Genomic DNA, 17,931 nt, shown 5'->3' with positions numbered 1-17,931 from the left:
CCTAAAAATTACTTCAAATAGCATTATCATTATGAATATTAGCCAACATATCTCTAGAACAAGGGCTTAAATTTTCTTAAATTAGACTGAAAGCTCCTAGAAAGCAGTAAGAATGTGAAATATCTCTCAAGTACACTGCAGGATCATCAAAATCTAGTCTCACAGAAAGTAAAAAAAAATAAATCTGTCATTCTCTTTTATTTATTCATTTGTTTTTAGGGAGGGGGGAGAAAGAGAGTGGGGGGGGAGAGAGAGAGAGAGAGAGAGAGAGAGGGAGGGGGGAGGGGCAGAGGGAGAGGGAGAGAGAGAATCTTAATTCCACTATTGGGTATTTACCCAAAGAAAACAAAAAGCCTAATTTGAAAAGATATATGCATCCCTATGTTTATTGCAGCATTTTTTATAATAGCCAATATATGGAAGCAACCTGTGTCCATCAGTAGATGAATGGATAAGGAAAATGTGGTGTGTATACAATGGAATATTACACAGCCATAAAAAAGAATGAGATTGTGCCATGTGAGACAAAATGGATGGACCCAGACAGTATTATGCTAAATGAAATAAGTCAAGCTGAAAAAGAAAAATACCGTATGATTCCACTCATAAGTAGAATCTAAAAAAAAAAAGAATAAACAAATGAAAAGCAGAATTGGACCTATAAATACAGAGAACAAACTGATGGTTGCTGGGAGTGGGGCAAAATGGGTGAAGGGAAGAGGGAGGCTTCCAGTTATGGAATAAATAAGTCAATAAAAAGCACAGCATAATGAATACAGCCAATGATATTGTAATATTGATGTAACAGGACAGATGGTAGCTACACTTGTGGTGAAAACTTGTTAAATCACTAAGTTGTACACCTGAAACTAATATAACACTGTGTGTCAACTATACTCAAATAAAAGGAAAAGAAAAAAAAGAACCAAATTGAGTCTACAGTTGTGGTAAGCTGTCAGCAGAGTAATTTATATTTTTGGCAATATTGTTTCCTGAATTATTTTTGGTCCTAACAGTTATGAAAGCCTCTGAGATTTCTACCATACTTCAGCAAACTTCAACTGATTTTGGGTAGAGTTACTGATAATGTGTTAAGATGTACACACTAAATTTTTCTCTATGTTCAACTGAACCTTAAATATCAAACAGTTGTGCCAGGACAATTCAATGGGGAAAGAATAGTCTCGTTAACAAATGGCATTGAGGCAACTGGATATCCATATGCAAGAAAATGAAGCTGGACTCCTGTGGCACACCACATGTAAAAATTGACTCACAATGGGGTCTCAAATATCCAAAGGAATGAACTAAAACTATAAAACTTTTAGAAGAAAATGTAAGCATATATCTTTATGACCTTGAGTTAGGCAAAGTCTTCTTAGATATGACATAAACAGTAAAAGAAAAAATAGAGGGGCGCCTGGGTGGCTCAGTCGATTAAGCAGCTGCCTTCAGCTCAGGTCATGATCCCAGGGTCCTGGGATCGAGCCCCGCATCGGGCTCCCTGCTCAGCAGAGAGCCTGCTTCTCCCTCTCCCTCTGACTGTTGCTCTGCCTACTTGCACTGTCAAATAAATACATTTAAAAAAAATTAAATTAAAGAAAAAGAAAAAAATAGATAAATTTGACTTCATCAAAATAAGACAACCCAAAGAATGGGAATAAATATTTGCAAATTATATATAAGGGACTTGTATCTAGAATATATAAAGAATATATAAAGAATTCTTACAACTGAATAATAAAAACAATCTAAATTCTAAATGATATCTTTTAACACCCCAATTTAAAAAGAATCTGAATAGATATTTCTCCAAAGAAGATATATAAATGGATAATGAGCACAAGAAAAACTGCTCAACAACAGAGTATGGAAAGAGGCAGGAGTGACTTTACACTGGAGAAACCTGACAACCAGTGCCTTAGCCAGGTGATCAAGCTCAGTATCAACAATGATAAATCACATCAATAATACATACCCTTGATATGATACGATGAGAATGACACTGTATCTCTGTGATCTTCTACTCAAAAACCTCGACCCCAGTCCAATCATGAGAAAAATATGAGACAAATTCCAATAGACGGGCATCTTACAAAATACTTGACCAGTACTCCTCAAAACTGTCAAGATCATCAAAAACATCAAAGTATGCAAAACCATTATAGCTAAGAGGAGCCAGAAAGAACTGACAAGTAATGTAATGTGGAATTTTATTTTTTTTTAAGATTTTATTTTTTTAAAGATTTTATTTATTTATTTGACACAGAGAGAGACAATGAGAGAGGGAACACAGGCAGGGGGAGTGGGAGAGGGAGAAGCAGGCTTCCCGCTGAGCAGGGAGCCCAATGCGGGGCTCGATCCCAGGACCCTGGGATCATGACCCAAGCCGAAGGCAGATGCCTAAGGACTGAGTCACCCAGGTGCCCCTAAAGATTATTTGAGAGAGAGAGAGTGCACAAGCAGGAGGGGCAGAGGAAGAGAGAATCCCAAACAGACTCCACGCCAAGTGCGGAGCCCGACGCAAGGCTCCATCTCATGACACTGAGATCACAACCTGAGCCTAAACCAAGAGTCCAACACTTAACCAACTGCACCACCCAGGCACCCCTGTAATGTGGAATTTTAGATAGGAACTTGGAATTGAAAAAAGATATTAGGTAAAAACTGAAGACATCTGAATAAACTATGGACTTCAGTTAATAACAACATATCAATATTCGTTCATTAATTGTAACAAGTGTACTATACTAATGTAAAAAATTAATAATAGGAGAAACTATGGGGGGGCACCAAATGGGAACTCTTTCTACACTGCTCAATTTTTCTATAAACCTAAAACTGTTCTAAAAAATAAACTATTTTTAATAATGATAATTAATAATTTTAAGTATACTTAGAAGTATTTTTTTAATAATTTTTAATAATAGTAAGTTTTTAAACACAAGTTAAATAACAAAATCAAAATCAAAATCACAAGGTGCCTGGGTGGCTCAGTCGGTTAAGTGTCCGACTCTTGGTTTCAGCTCAGCTTATGATCAGGGTGGTGAGATCGAGCCCTGCAACAGGCTCCATGCTCAGTGGGGAGTATGCTTGAGATTCCCTCCCTCTCCCTCTGCCCCTCCCCTGACTCACATTCTTGCTCACTCTCTCTCAAATAAATAAATTTTTAAAAAATGAAAATCACAATGAGATACCTCTTCACACTCACTAAGATGACTATAATCAAAAAGATAATGAGTGCTGGCAAGAATATGAAGAAATCTGAAACCTCCTACACTTACGGTAGAAATGTAAAATGGTACAGCCACCTTAGAAAACAGTCTGGCAGATCCTTAAAAGATTAAACATAGAATTACAATATGACCCAGCAATTCTACTCCTAGCCATATACCCAAGAGAAATTAAGACATGTTCATTCAAAAACTTATACACGAATGTGCATAACAACATTATTCTTTTTTTTTAATTTTTTTTATTGTTATGTTAATCCCCATACATTACATCATTAGTTTTAGATATAGTGTTCCATGATTCATTGTTTGTGCATAACACCCAGTGCTCCATGCAGAACGTGCCCTCCTCAATACCCATCACCAGGCTAACCCATCCTCCCACCCCCCTCCCCTCTAGAACCCTCAGTTTGTTTTTCAGAGTCCATCGTCTCTCATGGTTCTTCTCCCCCTCCGATTTCCCCCCCTTCATTCTTCCCCTCCTGCTACATTCTTCTTCTTCTTTTTTTTTCTTTCTTAACATATATTGCATTATTTGTTTCAGAGGTACAGATCTGAGATTCAACAGTCTTGCACAATTCACAGCGCTTACCAGAACACATACCCTCCCCAGTGTCCATCACCCAGTCACCCCATCCCTCCCCCCCCAGCCCCCACTCCAGCAACCCTCAGTTTGTTTCCTGAGATTAAGAATTCCTCATATCAGTGAGGTCATATGATACATGTCTTTCTCTGTTTGACTTATTTCGCTCAGCATAATACCCTCCAGTTCCATCCACGTCGTTGCAAATGGCAAGATCTCATTCCTTTTGATGGCTGCATAATATTCCATTGTATATATATACCACATCTTCTTTATCCATTCATCTGTTGATGAACATCTTGGCTCTTTCCACAGTTTGGCTATTGTGGACATTGCTGCTATAAACATCAGGGTGCACGTACCCTTTCGGGTCCCTACTTTTGTATCTTTGGGGTAAATACCCAGGAGTGCAATTGCTGGATCATATGGTAGCTCTATTTTCAACTTTTTGAGGAACCTCCATACTCTTTTCCAGAGTGGCTGCACCAGCTTGCATTCCCACCAACAGTGTAGGAGGGTTCCCCTTTCTCCGCATCCCCGCCAACATCTGTCATTTCCTGACTTGTTAATTTTAGCCATTCTGACTGGTGTGAGGTGGTATCTCATTGAGGTTTTGATTTAACAACATTATTCTTAATAGCTAAAAAGTGGAAACAATCCAAACTTATACCAACTTATGAATGGATAAATAAATTATGGTATATTCATACAATGGAATAGTATTAAGCCATCAGAATAAAGTACTGTATAATATGTATGAACTTTGAAAGTATGCTACGTGAAAGTAGCCAATCACAAAAGACCACCAGCATGATTCTAATTATATGAAATGTCCAGAATAGGCATAGCATTTCTTTTGAGGGTGATAAAAATATTCTAAAATTGATTGTGGTGATGGTTGTTCAACTCAGTGAATATATTAAAAACCATTCAATTGTACACTTTAAGTGGGTGACTTGTCTGGTATGTGAATTATATCTCAACAAAGCTGTTTTTTAAGAAATCACAGTTTTTGGGGCGCCTGGGTGGCTCAGTCGTTAAGCGTCTGCCTTCGGCTCAGGTCATGATCCCAGGGTCCTGGGATCGAGTCCCGCATCGGGCTCCCTGCTCCGCGGGAAGCCTGCTTCTCCCTCTCCCACTCCCCCTGCTTGTGTTCCCTCTCTCGCTGTGTCTCTCTCTGTCAAATAAATAAATAAAATCTTTAAAAAAAAAAAAAAAAAAAAAAAAAAAAGAAATCACAGTTTCTCTTTTTAAAAACAAGGACACTCTTTATTTCATGTCTGTGGTTTAAATTAGGTCCCAATAAACAACAGCAGCTGCCACCTGGTAAACTAGATGGCTTCAAATGCTTGGCAAACAATTTCTGTGTGTATGAGATTTTGAACAGTTGTTTTTAAAGAATACATAAGCAAAGAAAATCAGTCTGTCAGTACATTTTTACACTCTGACGTCATTTAATTCAGGACAGACTGCAATCACCATTTCCCTAAATCAAGAAACCAACAATAATACTATGATTACATTTATGTCCAAAGTAGATGGAGACAGATAATTCACTCTGATAAAAATAAGGCTGAAAATACTGTCAAAAGGGCACAGCAGCAAAAGTCAGAGTGCATGTCTTATGTTTGCGTGGAAAGACAGAACAGATGAACAAAGCAGGCTGAAGTAATATTCTCTGGGCATACTCTTTGCTAAACAATTACAAACATTCCCCCACATGTCTGTAGAAATCCTTCCTGTGGCTTCTTGGGCGTATTTCCCTAGAGTACTCCCTCAGAAGCTGACCTAAAACCATCTGTTTGAGGGGCACCTGGGTGGCTCAGGTAGTTAAGTGTCTGCCTTCAGCTCAGGTCATGATCCCCGGGTCCCGGGGGAGAGAGCATTGGGCTCTCTCTGCTCAGTGGGGAGCCTGCTTCTCCCTCGCCCTCTGCCTGCTGCTCCCCCTGCTTGTGCTCTCTCTCTCTCTCTCCCAATCTCTTTCTCTGTCAAATAAATAAATAAAATCTTGAAAAAAAAACCCACATCTGTTTGATAAACAATATGACGGTATCCAGGATTCACAGAAAACAGAGACCTAAGAACCTTTGGTGGGTGAAAAGAGGACAGAAGAAAAAAAGTGGGCAGGTATTTACCTTCATTGAAGGGACATAAATACCACTCCTGAGTTGGTGATCTGAATAGGAATAAGGAAAAAGAGAGAGATGACAGCACAGTATTAATGGTTTAGGAAAGGAAATTGGACCTTTGTGACAACTTATTTCCTTTTCTTAAACAAGCAAAGAATTTAAATATACAGTTCACAGAAAGAAAAAAATAGATGACCACTAAAGATAGGAAAAATGTCCTATCTATTTATAATTAAAGAAATGCAAAAGGAAGATACATAGATCATTTTTCAGATCTCATAAGGAAGATACATAGATCATTTTTCAGATCTCATATTGCCAAATATTTAAAAGTTGGATAAAATCAGTGTAGGTGAAGGTACAGAGAAGGATAAATTCTCATTTACTCTTGGTAGTATTAAAATAAATTTGGCAGTATTTCTCAATTTTAAATGCTTCTTTGTTTCAGCAATTCAACTTCTAGAAATTTACCCTGCAGCTGCAAAGATAAATGTGAAGGTAAATTTATAGTTGCACTACTTGTAATAAATAAAAACTATCAGGGTGCCTGGGTGGCTCGGTCATTAAGCGTCTGCCTTCGGCTCAGGTCATGATCCCAGGGTCCTGGGATCGAGCCCCGCATTGGGCTCCCTGCTCCACGGGAAGCCTGCTTCTCTCTCTCCCACTCCCCCTGCTGTGTTCCCTCTCTCGCTGTGTCTCTGTCAAATAAATAAATAAAATCTTTTTTTAAAAAGGGTCTCCTTTTAAAATAAACAGCTAGCTAGCTAGCTAGATTAAATAAATAAATAAATAAATAAATAAATAAATAAATAAAAACTATCTGTCAATAGGGGACTGGTTAAATTATGGTAAGCCTCATTTAGGAATATTTACAGAGGAAATAATATATATAGGATTTACTTCAAAATAACCATGGGATTTACTTCAAAATAATCACATGTTGACTAGGGGGAGTAAGGGGGGAGTACAGATAAAACACGACTGACTATGTTTTTAATAACTTTTATGAGGCTGGTGATGGGTACATGTGGTTCATTATACTCTTCTCCTTATTTTTGTATATGTTTGAAATTTGCCATAATAAAAATATACAAAACTATGAAACAACAACACTGAAGAGGATAGTGGATAAAGGTACTGACCTACATAACTTTGGAAATCACTGGAGTCTGTTAGACTAAAAGCACAGGGAACCACATATTAGCATTGTACTCTAGCTAATAAAGCTGTTTCCCACAGGTGTACAGGTTAACAATTCTGAAACCACTATACATGTTTACTGAACCTGAACAACTAGGTAACTGAAGGGTGGATGGTAGAAGGTTTCTCACTTTTGGAATGGGAGATTACAGGTAAGCAGGACGAAAAGGCTAAATAAAATGATCCATGTGGTAAGGGATTAGAGCTAGAATATGAACTTGTGTTTAGCTTAGTAAAAATACAGATGGTTACATCTAGAAATATTTATAGATATGTATGTATGCATATATACATATATTTATTCTGTCAGCTGAGAATGCTTAGAATCAATGACATCCCAGTTGTAACAAGCACACCTAGAGACAAGATATTAGTTTCTAACACCACTCTCCAACAAAAGAAACCCAGGTTTCTTGGAGAAATGGCTGATTCCAAGACTGGGACAGGAAATACACAAGATGAGCTGAGCATCCTGTAATGTCAGAAACTAAGGAAATGTTAAAAACAAAAAGATCCTAACTTTACAGAGGTATATCAAAGGGACAGAGGAGACTAACTGAATGAGCTTCCAAAAGCTAAATAACCTAAAGTACAAAATAAATATCTATGAGTTTATACTGATACTAAGGAAATGATTAAACAAACAAATGGAGAAGAACAAATTTCCCTTGCAGAAGAATTCCAAATAATTTATACAGATACTCCACCTGCAAGGATGGAGACCATAAATCCCACTCCTTAAGTGCATGGAGACCTCCCTCCAAAAACTACAGCATGGAGGGGCACCCGGATAGCTCAGTCAGTTAAGCACCCAACTCCTGATTCAGCTCAGGTCATGATCTCAGGGTCGTGAGATCACGCCTCCAGTTGGGCTCTGCACTGGGCGTGGAGCCAGCTTAAGATTCTCTCTCTCCCTCCCCCACTCTCTCACTCTCTCTTTAAAAAAAAAAAAAAAAGTACAGCATGGGAAACGGGAAGGGGGAGACTAACTTCAGTGGAGAAACCTGTCAAACCCAGCCAGGTGATTAAGGTCATTATCAACAATGATAAATCATATCAATAATATATACCCTTGATATGATGTGATAAGAATAGCACTGTATCTCTGTGATCTTCCACCTGTGAAAATTAAAAAAGGGAAACCTCACTAAAGTGGATCTGGATGCTAGAAGGGAAGGCTGGAAGGCGGAGCTCTACCACTCAATATCAATTACAGGAGGAATTGTCAATTACAAATCCAACTGAAGAACCGTCACTGGAAAAGAATCATCAACTACAGGTCCCAGCAAAGATGTACATTGCATCTCATATAAAAAATCTACTAACTCTGCAACTCAGGCAATGAAAAATCATCCTACACTCTTGCTTTTCTCCAATGGACTTTTGTTCAAAACAACCCCTCCCAACTTCCTCTTTCTCCATAAAATAATGTTCCTCTCCTTTGTGAGATTTGCTTATGGCTTTGCAATTCTCTGTTATTCCCAAATAAATCTATTTTTGCTGGTAAAATAAACTGTTTGCCGGTAAGACTGTTTTATTTTAAGGTTAACACACCCAAAAACCACAACCCCAGTCTAATTATGAGAACAACATCAGACAAATTCCAAATGAGGAGCATCCTAAAAATACTTGACTAGTACTCCTCAAAACTATCAAGGTCATCAAAAACAAGGAAAGTCTGTGACAGCCAAGAAGAGCCTAAGTAGACATGACTACTAAATTAATGTGGTGTCCTGGATGGGAACCTGGACAAAGAAAAGACTTAGATAAAAATTTGAAGTGGTTAATAATAATGTATCAATATTGATTCATTAACTGAAATAAATCTACTCTAATATGTTAATAATAATGAAAACTGGATGAGGAAGTATATATAGAACTCTGTACTATCATCTCAATTTTTTGGTAATCTAAAACTGTTCTAAAAAACAAAACGTGTTTTAAAGCTTATGAAAAAAAGATAGAAACTTAATAAAAATCAGTAGTGCATTTTTAAAAATCTCATGCAAATGAAAAATTATGTAACAGGGGTGCCTGGGTGGCTCAAACGGTTAAGCATCTGCCTTTGGCTCAGGTCATAATCTCAGGGTCCTGGGATCAAGCCCCACATCAGGCTCCCTGCTCAGCAGGGAGTCTGCTTCTCCCTCTGCCCCTCACCCCACATGTGCTCCCTGTCTCTCTCTCAAATAAATAAATAAATAAATAAATATTAAAAAAAAAAAAAAGAAAAAATTTGGGACGCCTGGGTGGCTCAGTTGGTTAAGCGTCTGCCTTTGGCTCAGGTCATGATCCCAGGGTCCTGGGATCAAGTCCCACAATGGGCTCCTTGCTTGGCGGAGAGTCTGCTTCTCCCTCTACCTGCTCTGCCTGCCACTCGCCCTGCTTGTGCTCTCTCTGACAAAAAAATAAAATCTTTAAAAAAAAAAAAAGAAAAGAAAATTTGTGTAACAGAGAAAAAATAAATCTCATGCAAATAATTTCTAGTGTCTTTACTACTCCAAAAAGGATATATCCCAGTGAAATGCTGTCTCATAAGAACTAGCATAGATAAAAATTATAAAAACGTTAAGTTTTTTTTTTTTTGCTTTCCAGTGGTGACAACCTCCCCATGAGAGGACCTCCTCCACCCATCCCCGGAGGAGGAAAAGAGTAAGCATAGAAGTGCCTAATGCAGAGCCCCAACTCCTACTTCATGGATGTGAAGTGTCCAGGATGCTACAAAATCACCACCATCTTTAGCCATGCACAAACAGTAGTTTTGTGTGTTGGCTTCTCCACTGTCCTTTGCCAGTGTATAGGAGGAAAAGCAAGGCTTACAGAAGGATGCTCCTTCAGATGGAAGCAAAACTAAAAGCACCCTGATGGAATTAAGGTCTTAATACTATTTGGAAGCAATGACTAAGTTTGTGACTGTCACTGAATATACATTATTTAATATCTACAATGTATAGCACTGGGCCACATGATTTAAAAGTTAAATTCTATGCAAAATGCACCAGTAATTTTTCTCTCTTTGTTTTTTCTGGACATTCCCTTAACACAAGTCACTAGGTAGTATTCCAGCAGCTCCATTCAAGGGAAGAGCAGTATGAGTCTTAGCAAAAATGAGTAATCATTTTTCACTTCAGACTATTTAACTGTCTTTTCCTACAGGCGGAGCTCTTTGGTAAGAATGTGTATCAATAATACTTGCTTCTATTTGCATAATATTTACAGTTTGCAAAGCATGTACGCCCACCTTCACATGACACCACTCCACTCCAGGAAGGCCTCCAAGCTAGACTCACTCCTGGTAAGCACCCCACAGCATTGCATTAATCTCTAACTTAACCTCCATACATTGTTCAGTGATCTGATGAATGTTGTGTCTTGCCCCAAAAGCTGTAAGCGACTGAGCCACCCAGGCACCCAAAGCTGTAAGCTTCTTAAGGTTAGGTATCATGCTGTATTAATCTTTGAGTCCCCAGGGCTTAATGTTGTACCTAGAATATTTTAGATGTTTAATTAATATTTGATGAATGAATTAAAAACTGTGAATTTTATAATCTTACATTTCTCAGCAAGGTTCTGGTTATACTAAACATTTTAAATAATGATACTGGCTTTGTGGGTATCACTATTTTAAATTTTCATTATTTAAAACAAACAATAAATAGGGGCGCCTGGGTGGCTCAGTTGTTAAGCGTCTGCCTTCGGCTCAGGTCATGATCCCAGGGTCCTGGGATTGAGCCCCGCATCGGGTTCCCTGCTCAGCGGGTCTCCCACTCCCCCTGCTTGTGTTCCCTCTCTCGTTGTCTCTCTCTCTCTCAAATAAATAAATAAATAATCTTAAAAAAAAAGAAAACAATAAATATATTAAAATAAATTTTAAAAAAAGAATTAAAAGCACCCTGAATCAAGATGAGTGGGAAACTGTCCCAATAAACACATTTTGGATAATACATAGATGGATAGATAGAAAGATAGATAGATATAGATATTAAATCTTTAATACAGACTGGTTTAGGGAACATTACATTTTTATTAAGTACTCTGTACCTATGCACAGACAGGACAAACTAGAGGACATTAGAACTTATTCATCCTTAAGATCAGAAGAAGGAAACAAAGATTCTCTGAGATTCAGCATGATAATACTTACATTGTATGATAATGTAATCCCTATAAATTGTGTAAGTAGAAATTTGGTATATTTTAAATGCATTAGAAAATATTGCTCTTTAAATACTGTTGATATATTATTATAAAAAGCAAAATCTCTTTTTCTTTTGCAAATTTGATGTCCACATAAAAAAGGTATAAAAATATTAAAGTAGAGCAAATGGTGATGAATGGAATAAGAAGGAATGAAGTGAGCTATTGATTCTATTTGATCTTTAAAATCCTAATAAGAGAATTCTATACTGACTTCTCATCTCATGAACTATATCTTAAATATTTTAATTCATTAAATACTTACTGAGCCTACTTACTACTATAAGCCAGATATAGTGCTAATATTAGAGATACAAAGATGACTAAAATCAGGGGACCTTCAAAGTGTTCACTAATGAGGGGAAAAAGAAAAACTGTAACAGAGATATGAACAAAGGCCCTTAGACTTTCCAGAGGAAGTAATAATTGAATTGGGTTTTAACACTATTGTATAATAAAGAATTTGGTCTTTGTGCCTGGTTCCTGGGAGTAAGCCTCTAGACCTTTGGAATTTCCTCTGTGCTATTCAAGGTGGGCTCTTCCAGCCACACTGGGTTTATGCTAACCAAGTGAATGACACTGGGCCCCTAGTTTCAAAATGGGGGCTGCCCATGCTAGAAAGACCAACCATGTGATTAAAGTATTGGTGCACTGAGCCACATGATATTAGCCTGACCTCTGGGGAATATAGAAAGAGGCTGAAGACAGAGTTCAATCATATGGCCAATGATTCAATCACCCCTGTCTACATAATGAAACCCTAGTAAAAACTCTGAACACAGAGTTGGTGATATTCTCTGGTTGATAATACACATTGATATGCTGGGAGGGTGACACATCCTGAGGACACAGAAGCTTTGCTTTTAGGAACCTCCCAGACCTTGCTCTATACATCTCTCCTTTTTGCTGGTTCAGATTTGTAACCTTTTGCTACAATAAAACTGTAATCATAATTATAGCACTTTCCTGAGTTCTATGAGTTGTTCTAGTGAATTATCAAACCCGAGGGGCTCAGAACTCCTGAATTTGGTCAGAAATACAGATGGCCTAGAGACTCCTGAACTTGTGGTTGGCATCTCAAATGCAGAAAGTCTTGTGAGGGACAATGCCTTTAATTTGTGCAAATTGAGCTAATTCTCATTAATGTGAAAACTACATTGCAAATACCCTACAGGAATTAGTTTAAAATATGGATTTACAAAATTATTCATCACAAAATACAGCGCATATAAATACAATGGAATGTTACAGAATGATCTATCATAGCCACTAATTCAGGGAATAAACAAGTAAGCCCTAGAGTGCTGCTGTAGCCAAATGTTCCATCCTGAGGAATCCCAAGCAGGCTGGACAAATTGAAAGCACAGCTCCTGGATGGGTTTCCCAATACTGTTGCCGAACAAACTTGGATAAACTCATCCCAAGAGAAGTCAGTAACTCAAGAGATGAGGGTTTGGAAAAGAGAAAGGGAGAGATTTACTTCAAGTGCTGGCAGCTGGGGGAGGTGGCAGCCTCAAGCCTTACCAACCAACTTCTCTGCCAGCAAGATAGATACCTAGAGTTTTACAGGGAGAGGTTCAGGGAGGCAGCACGAGAGAGCAGGCAGAGAGCACGTGATTATGGGTGGGGGTCAGTATGTGTTCAGTGGTGATCATGGGCAGGGAAGGGGATGTAGTGGGGTGTGTGGTCTTCTAGTCATTCTGTTGCTATCAGGGCTTTTCTGGTCTGGTGGTTGGAATGTTCTGGTCATTGCAAACATCTCTGCCAATGCATTAAGAAAGTGCCGTAAGAAATAAACACAATGGGTTTTAGTTAGGACATGAATTAAGTGGGCTTATCTATTTCTGGTTTTAACTGTTGGGGTCTATAGTTGAACAAAAGGGCTTGCTGACAGAAGCATGACTCAGTCATGAAAAAATTATGTTGTAGATGAATATTTACTGACATGAACACATAAACATCATACCCTTTATCTCCAGATCCATTCTCTTCCCCTGAGGTCCAGACTTGTACATTAAACTTCCTACTGAACATTACCACTTGGTTGTCTTGGTTGTCTCAAACCTAACATGTCCAAAAGAAAAAAACTTAACTCTCACCAAATACACCCCAGTCAGCTCCTCCACACTCTTCCCTATCTTAGTAAATAGTACTACCATTCACTCACTTGTTCTGGCCAAAGTTGGAGCCATGCTTGACTTCCTTCTTTCCCTAAGAGCTCACCAATCCATCCGCAAATCTTACAGGTGCTACTATCAAAACATATCCACTCTCACCACCTCCACTCCATCCTAGACAAAGCCACCCTCTCTACTGCCTAGAATAATACTACAATAGCCTTCTATTCGGTCTCCTTGTTTCCATTAAGGTCAGCCACTCCACACAGCAACCAGAATAATCTTTAATAAGATTATTGTTGGTGATCTTCTTTTAATAAACTCATGTCATTATGCATATAAAACACTCCAATGTCTTCCCAATACATTCTGAATAAAATCTAGATTCCTTATCTTATGATCCAGCTTCTACTTCTCTTAATAATTTCATCTTTACTGCTCTTTGCCCTCCATTTTTCAAAGATTCCAAGCAACTTCCCATCTCAAGTCTTCTTCACTTGCTAATCTCTCTCCACTGAATGTCTATTCCCTAGCTCTGTGTATAGTCTGAACCTTCATTTCCTTCAGGTCTCTATTAAATGTTACCCTCCTCAAAGGGACTTCCCTTCATCTAAAATTACCACCTGTTTCAACTATACTTCAATGAAAAAATAATTTTTTTTAAACTAAAATGACCACTTGCCACCCTATCTCCTTACCTTGCTTTATTTTGTTGTTGTTGTACTTAACACTACCAGATCTTACTATCTACCTTCTCTATTAGAATGTAAGCTCCCTAAGGCAGACACTTTGTCAATTTTGTTTCCTATAGAATCTCCAGAGTCTATATACAGTGGGCAAGACATAAATACTTGTTGAATGAATGATTAGGATGTTAGGTGAAAGGAGCAAATTATAACAGTACTTTCAAAATTATTTTGTTCTTATAAAATTAAACAAAATGGAAAACAAAAGCCACTATGTACACACACATTACATACAAACACACGCACAGGGTCAATCCTCATTATTCATGGATTCCATATGTGCAAATTTGCCTACTCATCAAAATATATTTGTAACTCAAAAAAATCAATATTTGCAGCACTTCTTTGGTCAATCATGGACATGTGAATGTACAGATTGGTAAAAATTTTGAGTTGCCTGACATGCACATTCCCAACTAAGGTCAAACTAGGCAATGCTTGGCCTTCTTGTTTCAGCTTTCATACTATAAAAAGGTTCCTTTTTGTGGTATGGTGTCACGTTTTTCATATTTTTGTGCTCTTGGTTGGTGATTTCACTGTTTAAAATGAGCCCCAAGTATAGAGCTAAAGTGCTATCCAGTATTTCTAAGTGCAAGAAGGCTGTGATGTGCCTTCTGGAGAAAATACATGTTATATACATTCGTTCAAGCATAAATTACAGGACTGTTTGTTGTGAGTTCAATGTAAATGAATTAATTATATACATATTAAATAAGGTGTCTTTAGGGCACCTGGGTGGCTCAGTCGGTTAAGCGTCTGCCTTCGGCTCAGGTCATGATCCCAGGGTCCTGGGATCGAGTCCCACATCGGGCTCCCTTCTCAGCGAGAAGCCTGCTTCTCCCTCTGCCCCTCCCTCCACCATGGGTACTCTCATGCTCTCTCTCTCTCAAAAATAAATTAATTAATTAATTAAAAAAAAAAAAGACTCTTCAAAAAAATAAAAATAAATAAATAAGGTGTCTTTAAACAACACACATAAAATGAGTTTAGGTATTAATCAGTTAATGAAAATGTAACCAGAAGCACATAGGAACCTAATCCTGTATTTCCTCTAGGAGCAGTAATTCAGTATTCATTAATTCAGTGTTCACAATGATGTTACAGAACATACTACCACCAATAACGTCTGTGTGTGTATTAAACTAAAAGGTCAGAGAGATTATATGTCGTTATACCATGATATTAATATAGTTAATATAATCTTTGGGCAGGAATATTATAGGGCATTTACTTCTTATTCTTATTTGTTTTTTGCTGGAAGAAAAAAGTTGAGTCACTTCTAAGATTTTAAAATAAGAATTATATTAGTAAACATTCTAGGGCAGCCAAAGAAATATAAAATAAAAATAGGATATGACCACTGATTTTTTTCAGTAATTAAAAGTGTAAATTTAGGGCGCCTGGGTGGCTCAGATAGTTAAGCGTCTGCCTTCAGCTCAGGTCATGATCCAGGGGTCCTGGGATCGAGTCCCGCATCAGGCTCCCTGCTCAGCGGGGAGCCTGTTTCTCCCTCTGCCTCTGCCTCACTTTCTCTCTCTGACTCTCATGAATAAATAAATAAAAAATCTTTAAAAGTATAAATTTATAGCTCTCCTCTTAACTTCTTAAGCCTGGGTCTTCTAAATCAAACCTCCTATGTGCAAATACACATGTATATTTATACACTCTCCCTGATCAGTAACCAACAGACAATTCAAATACTAACAGTTTAAAACCATTCATTTATAATTATAGAATCTTATAGTAGAAAGAATCTTTACAGAGCATATACTTAGGTTTCTCACCTAATGCAAGAACCCTTTTTATAATCTTTTTTATAAGGGGTCACTCAGCCTCTGCCAGAATACGTTCAAGAACAGAGAGTACATTATCCCACAAGGCAGCAAATTTTTTTTTTAAAGATTTATTTATTTATTTATTTGAGCGAGCACACACATGCGCACAAGTAGGGGGAGGAGCAGAGGGAAAGAATCTTCAAGACTTCCTGCTGACTGGGGAGCCCCACACAGGGCTCAATCTCACAACCCATGAGATCATGACCTGAGCTGAAACTGAGTCAGATGCTCAACCAACTGAGCCTCAGGCACCCAAGGCAACAGATTTTAATTTACACACACTGTTCTTAGTTCAATCTCTGATCCAAAAGCAAGCAGATCTACTGTCTCCTCTTTATATAAGCCTTCCAAATATAAGACAAAACTCATAAGTTCCCTTGATCACCTCTTTCAGGCTAAAAATTCTAGTATGACTATGACTCAGTGTGGTACACAACTTTATTCATGCCCTTGTGTAATCCCCACTCTTTGAATACAGGCTGGACCTGGTGATTTACTTCTAATAAACAGAATACGGCAAAGGTGATTGGATGTCATTTCCAAAATTAAGTTACAGACTCTGGCTTCCGTCTTCTTCACTGTCATGGAAGCCAGTTGTGGTGTTTTAAACTGCTCTGTGTTGAGTCCCACAAGGCAAGGAACTGAAAAAGGCCTCCAGCCAACAAGCTAGCAAAGAACTAAGGCCCTCAGTCAATCAACCCATGAGGAACTGAAACCTGCCAATAACCACACGAGAGAACTTGGAAGCAGATCCTCCCCCAGCTGAATCTTCAGAGGAAACCAAAACTCTAGTTAACAACCTGACTGCACCTCTGAGAGACACACTTTGATTCCTTTTTTTTTTTGTAATCAAAACTTAAGAACTTTATTTTTTTTTTCACATTCAAATAAGTGAACTTTTTTTTCAATTAATTAACATATAGTGTATTATTAGTTTCAGAGGTAGACGTCAGTGATTCATCAGCTGCATGTAACACCCAGTGCTCATTACATCACATGCCCTCCTTAACATCCATCACCCAGCTACCCCATCTCCTTCCCCTCCAGCAATCCTCAGTTTGTTTCCTACAATTAAGAGTCTCTTATAGTTTGTCTCCCTCTCTGATTTCATCTTGTTTCATTTTTCCATCCATTCCCCTAAGATCCTCTGTTTGGTTTCTTATCTTTTTTCAAAGATTTTACTTATTTATTTGAGAGAGAGTGAGAAAGAGCAAGAGCAGGGTGGGGGCAAAGGGAGAAGCAGACTCCCTGCTGGGATGTGGGGCTGGATCCTGGGACTCCGGGATCATGACCTGAGCCAAAGGCAGACGCTTAACCAGCTAAGCCATCCAGGTGCCGCTGTTCTGTTTCTTAAATTCCACATATAAGATCATATGATAATTGTCTTTCTCTGATTGACTTATTTCGCTTAGCATAATACCCTCTAGTTCCATCCACATCATTGCAAATGGCAAGATTTCATTTTTTGAAGGCTGAGTAGTATTCCATTGTATATATATACCACATCTTCTTTATCCATTCATCTGTTGATGGACATCTGGGCTCTTTCCATAGTTTGTCTATTGTGGACATTGCTGCTATAAACATTGGGTGCAGTACCCTTTGGATCATTACATTTGTATCTTTGGGGTAAATACCTAGTAGTGCAATTGCTGGGTCATAGGGTAGCACACACCTTGATTCCTGACCCACAGAAACTTAGATAACAAATATTTGTTGCTTTAAGTCACTAAATTTTGGGTAATTTGTTACGCAGCAATAGATAAGTAATACACCTAGCAATTTCACTTCCATCATAACCTTAGAAAAATTCTGATACATGTATCTTTATTAGAGAAAAAAAACAAAAACAATTTAAATGCTCATCAAAAGGAAACTAATAAATACAATGTAC

At 38.0% G+C, this 17,931-nt stretch overlaps 1 protein-coding gene and 1 pseudogene across 4 annotated transcripts in view; one reads left to right on the top strand and one right to left on the bottom strand.

The window, feature by feature from the left end:
- The window catches only part of USP54 (ubiquitin specific peptidase 54), a 121,369-nt gene that overhangs the window by 80,585 nt on the left and 22,853 nt on the right, over positions 1-17,931 (bottom strand). The gene's annotated exons all lie outside the window — the stretch shown is intronic.
- On the top strand, positions 9,756-9,996 carry LOC118547105 (small ribosomal subunit protein eS27-like pseudogene; annotated as a pseudogene).

Source organism: Halichoerus grypus, chromosome 7 (assembly GCF_964656455.1).
Source record: "Halichoerus grypus chromosome 7, mHalGry1.hap1.1, whole genome shotgun sequence".
NCBI lineage: Eukaryota > Metazoa > Chordata > Mammalia > Carnivora > Phocidae > Halichoerus > Halichoerus grypus.
Note: the sequence above shows the minus strand (reverse complement) of the source record. Positions and strands in the feature narration are given on the sequence as shown.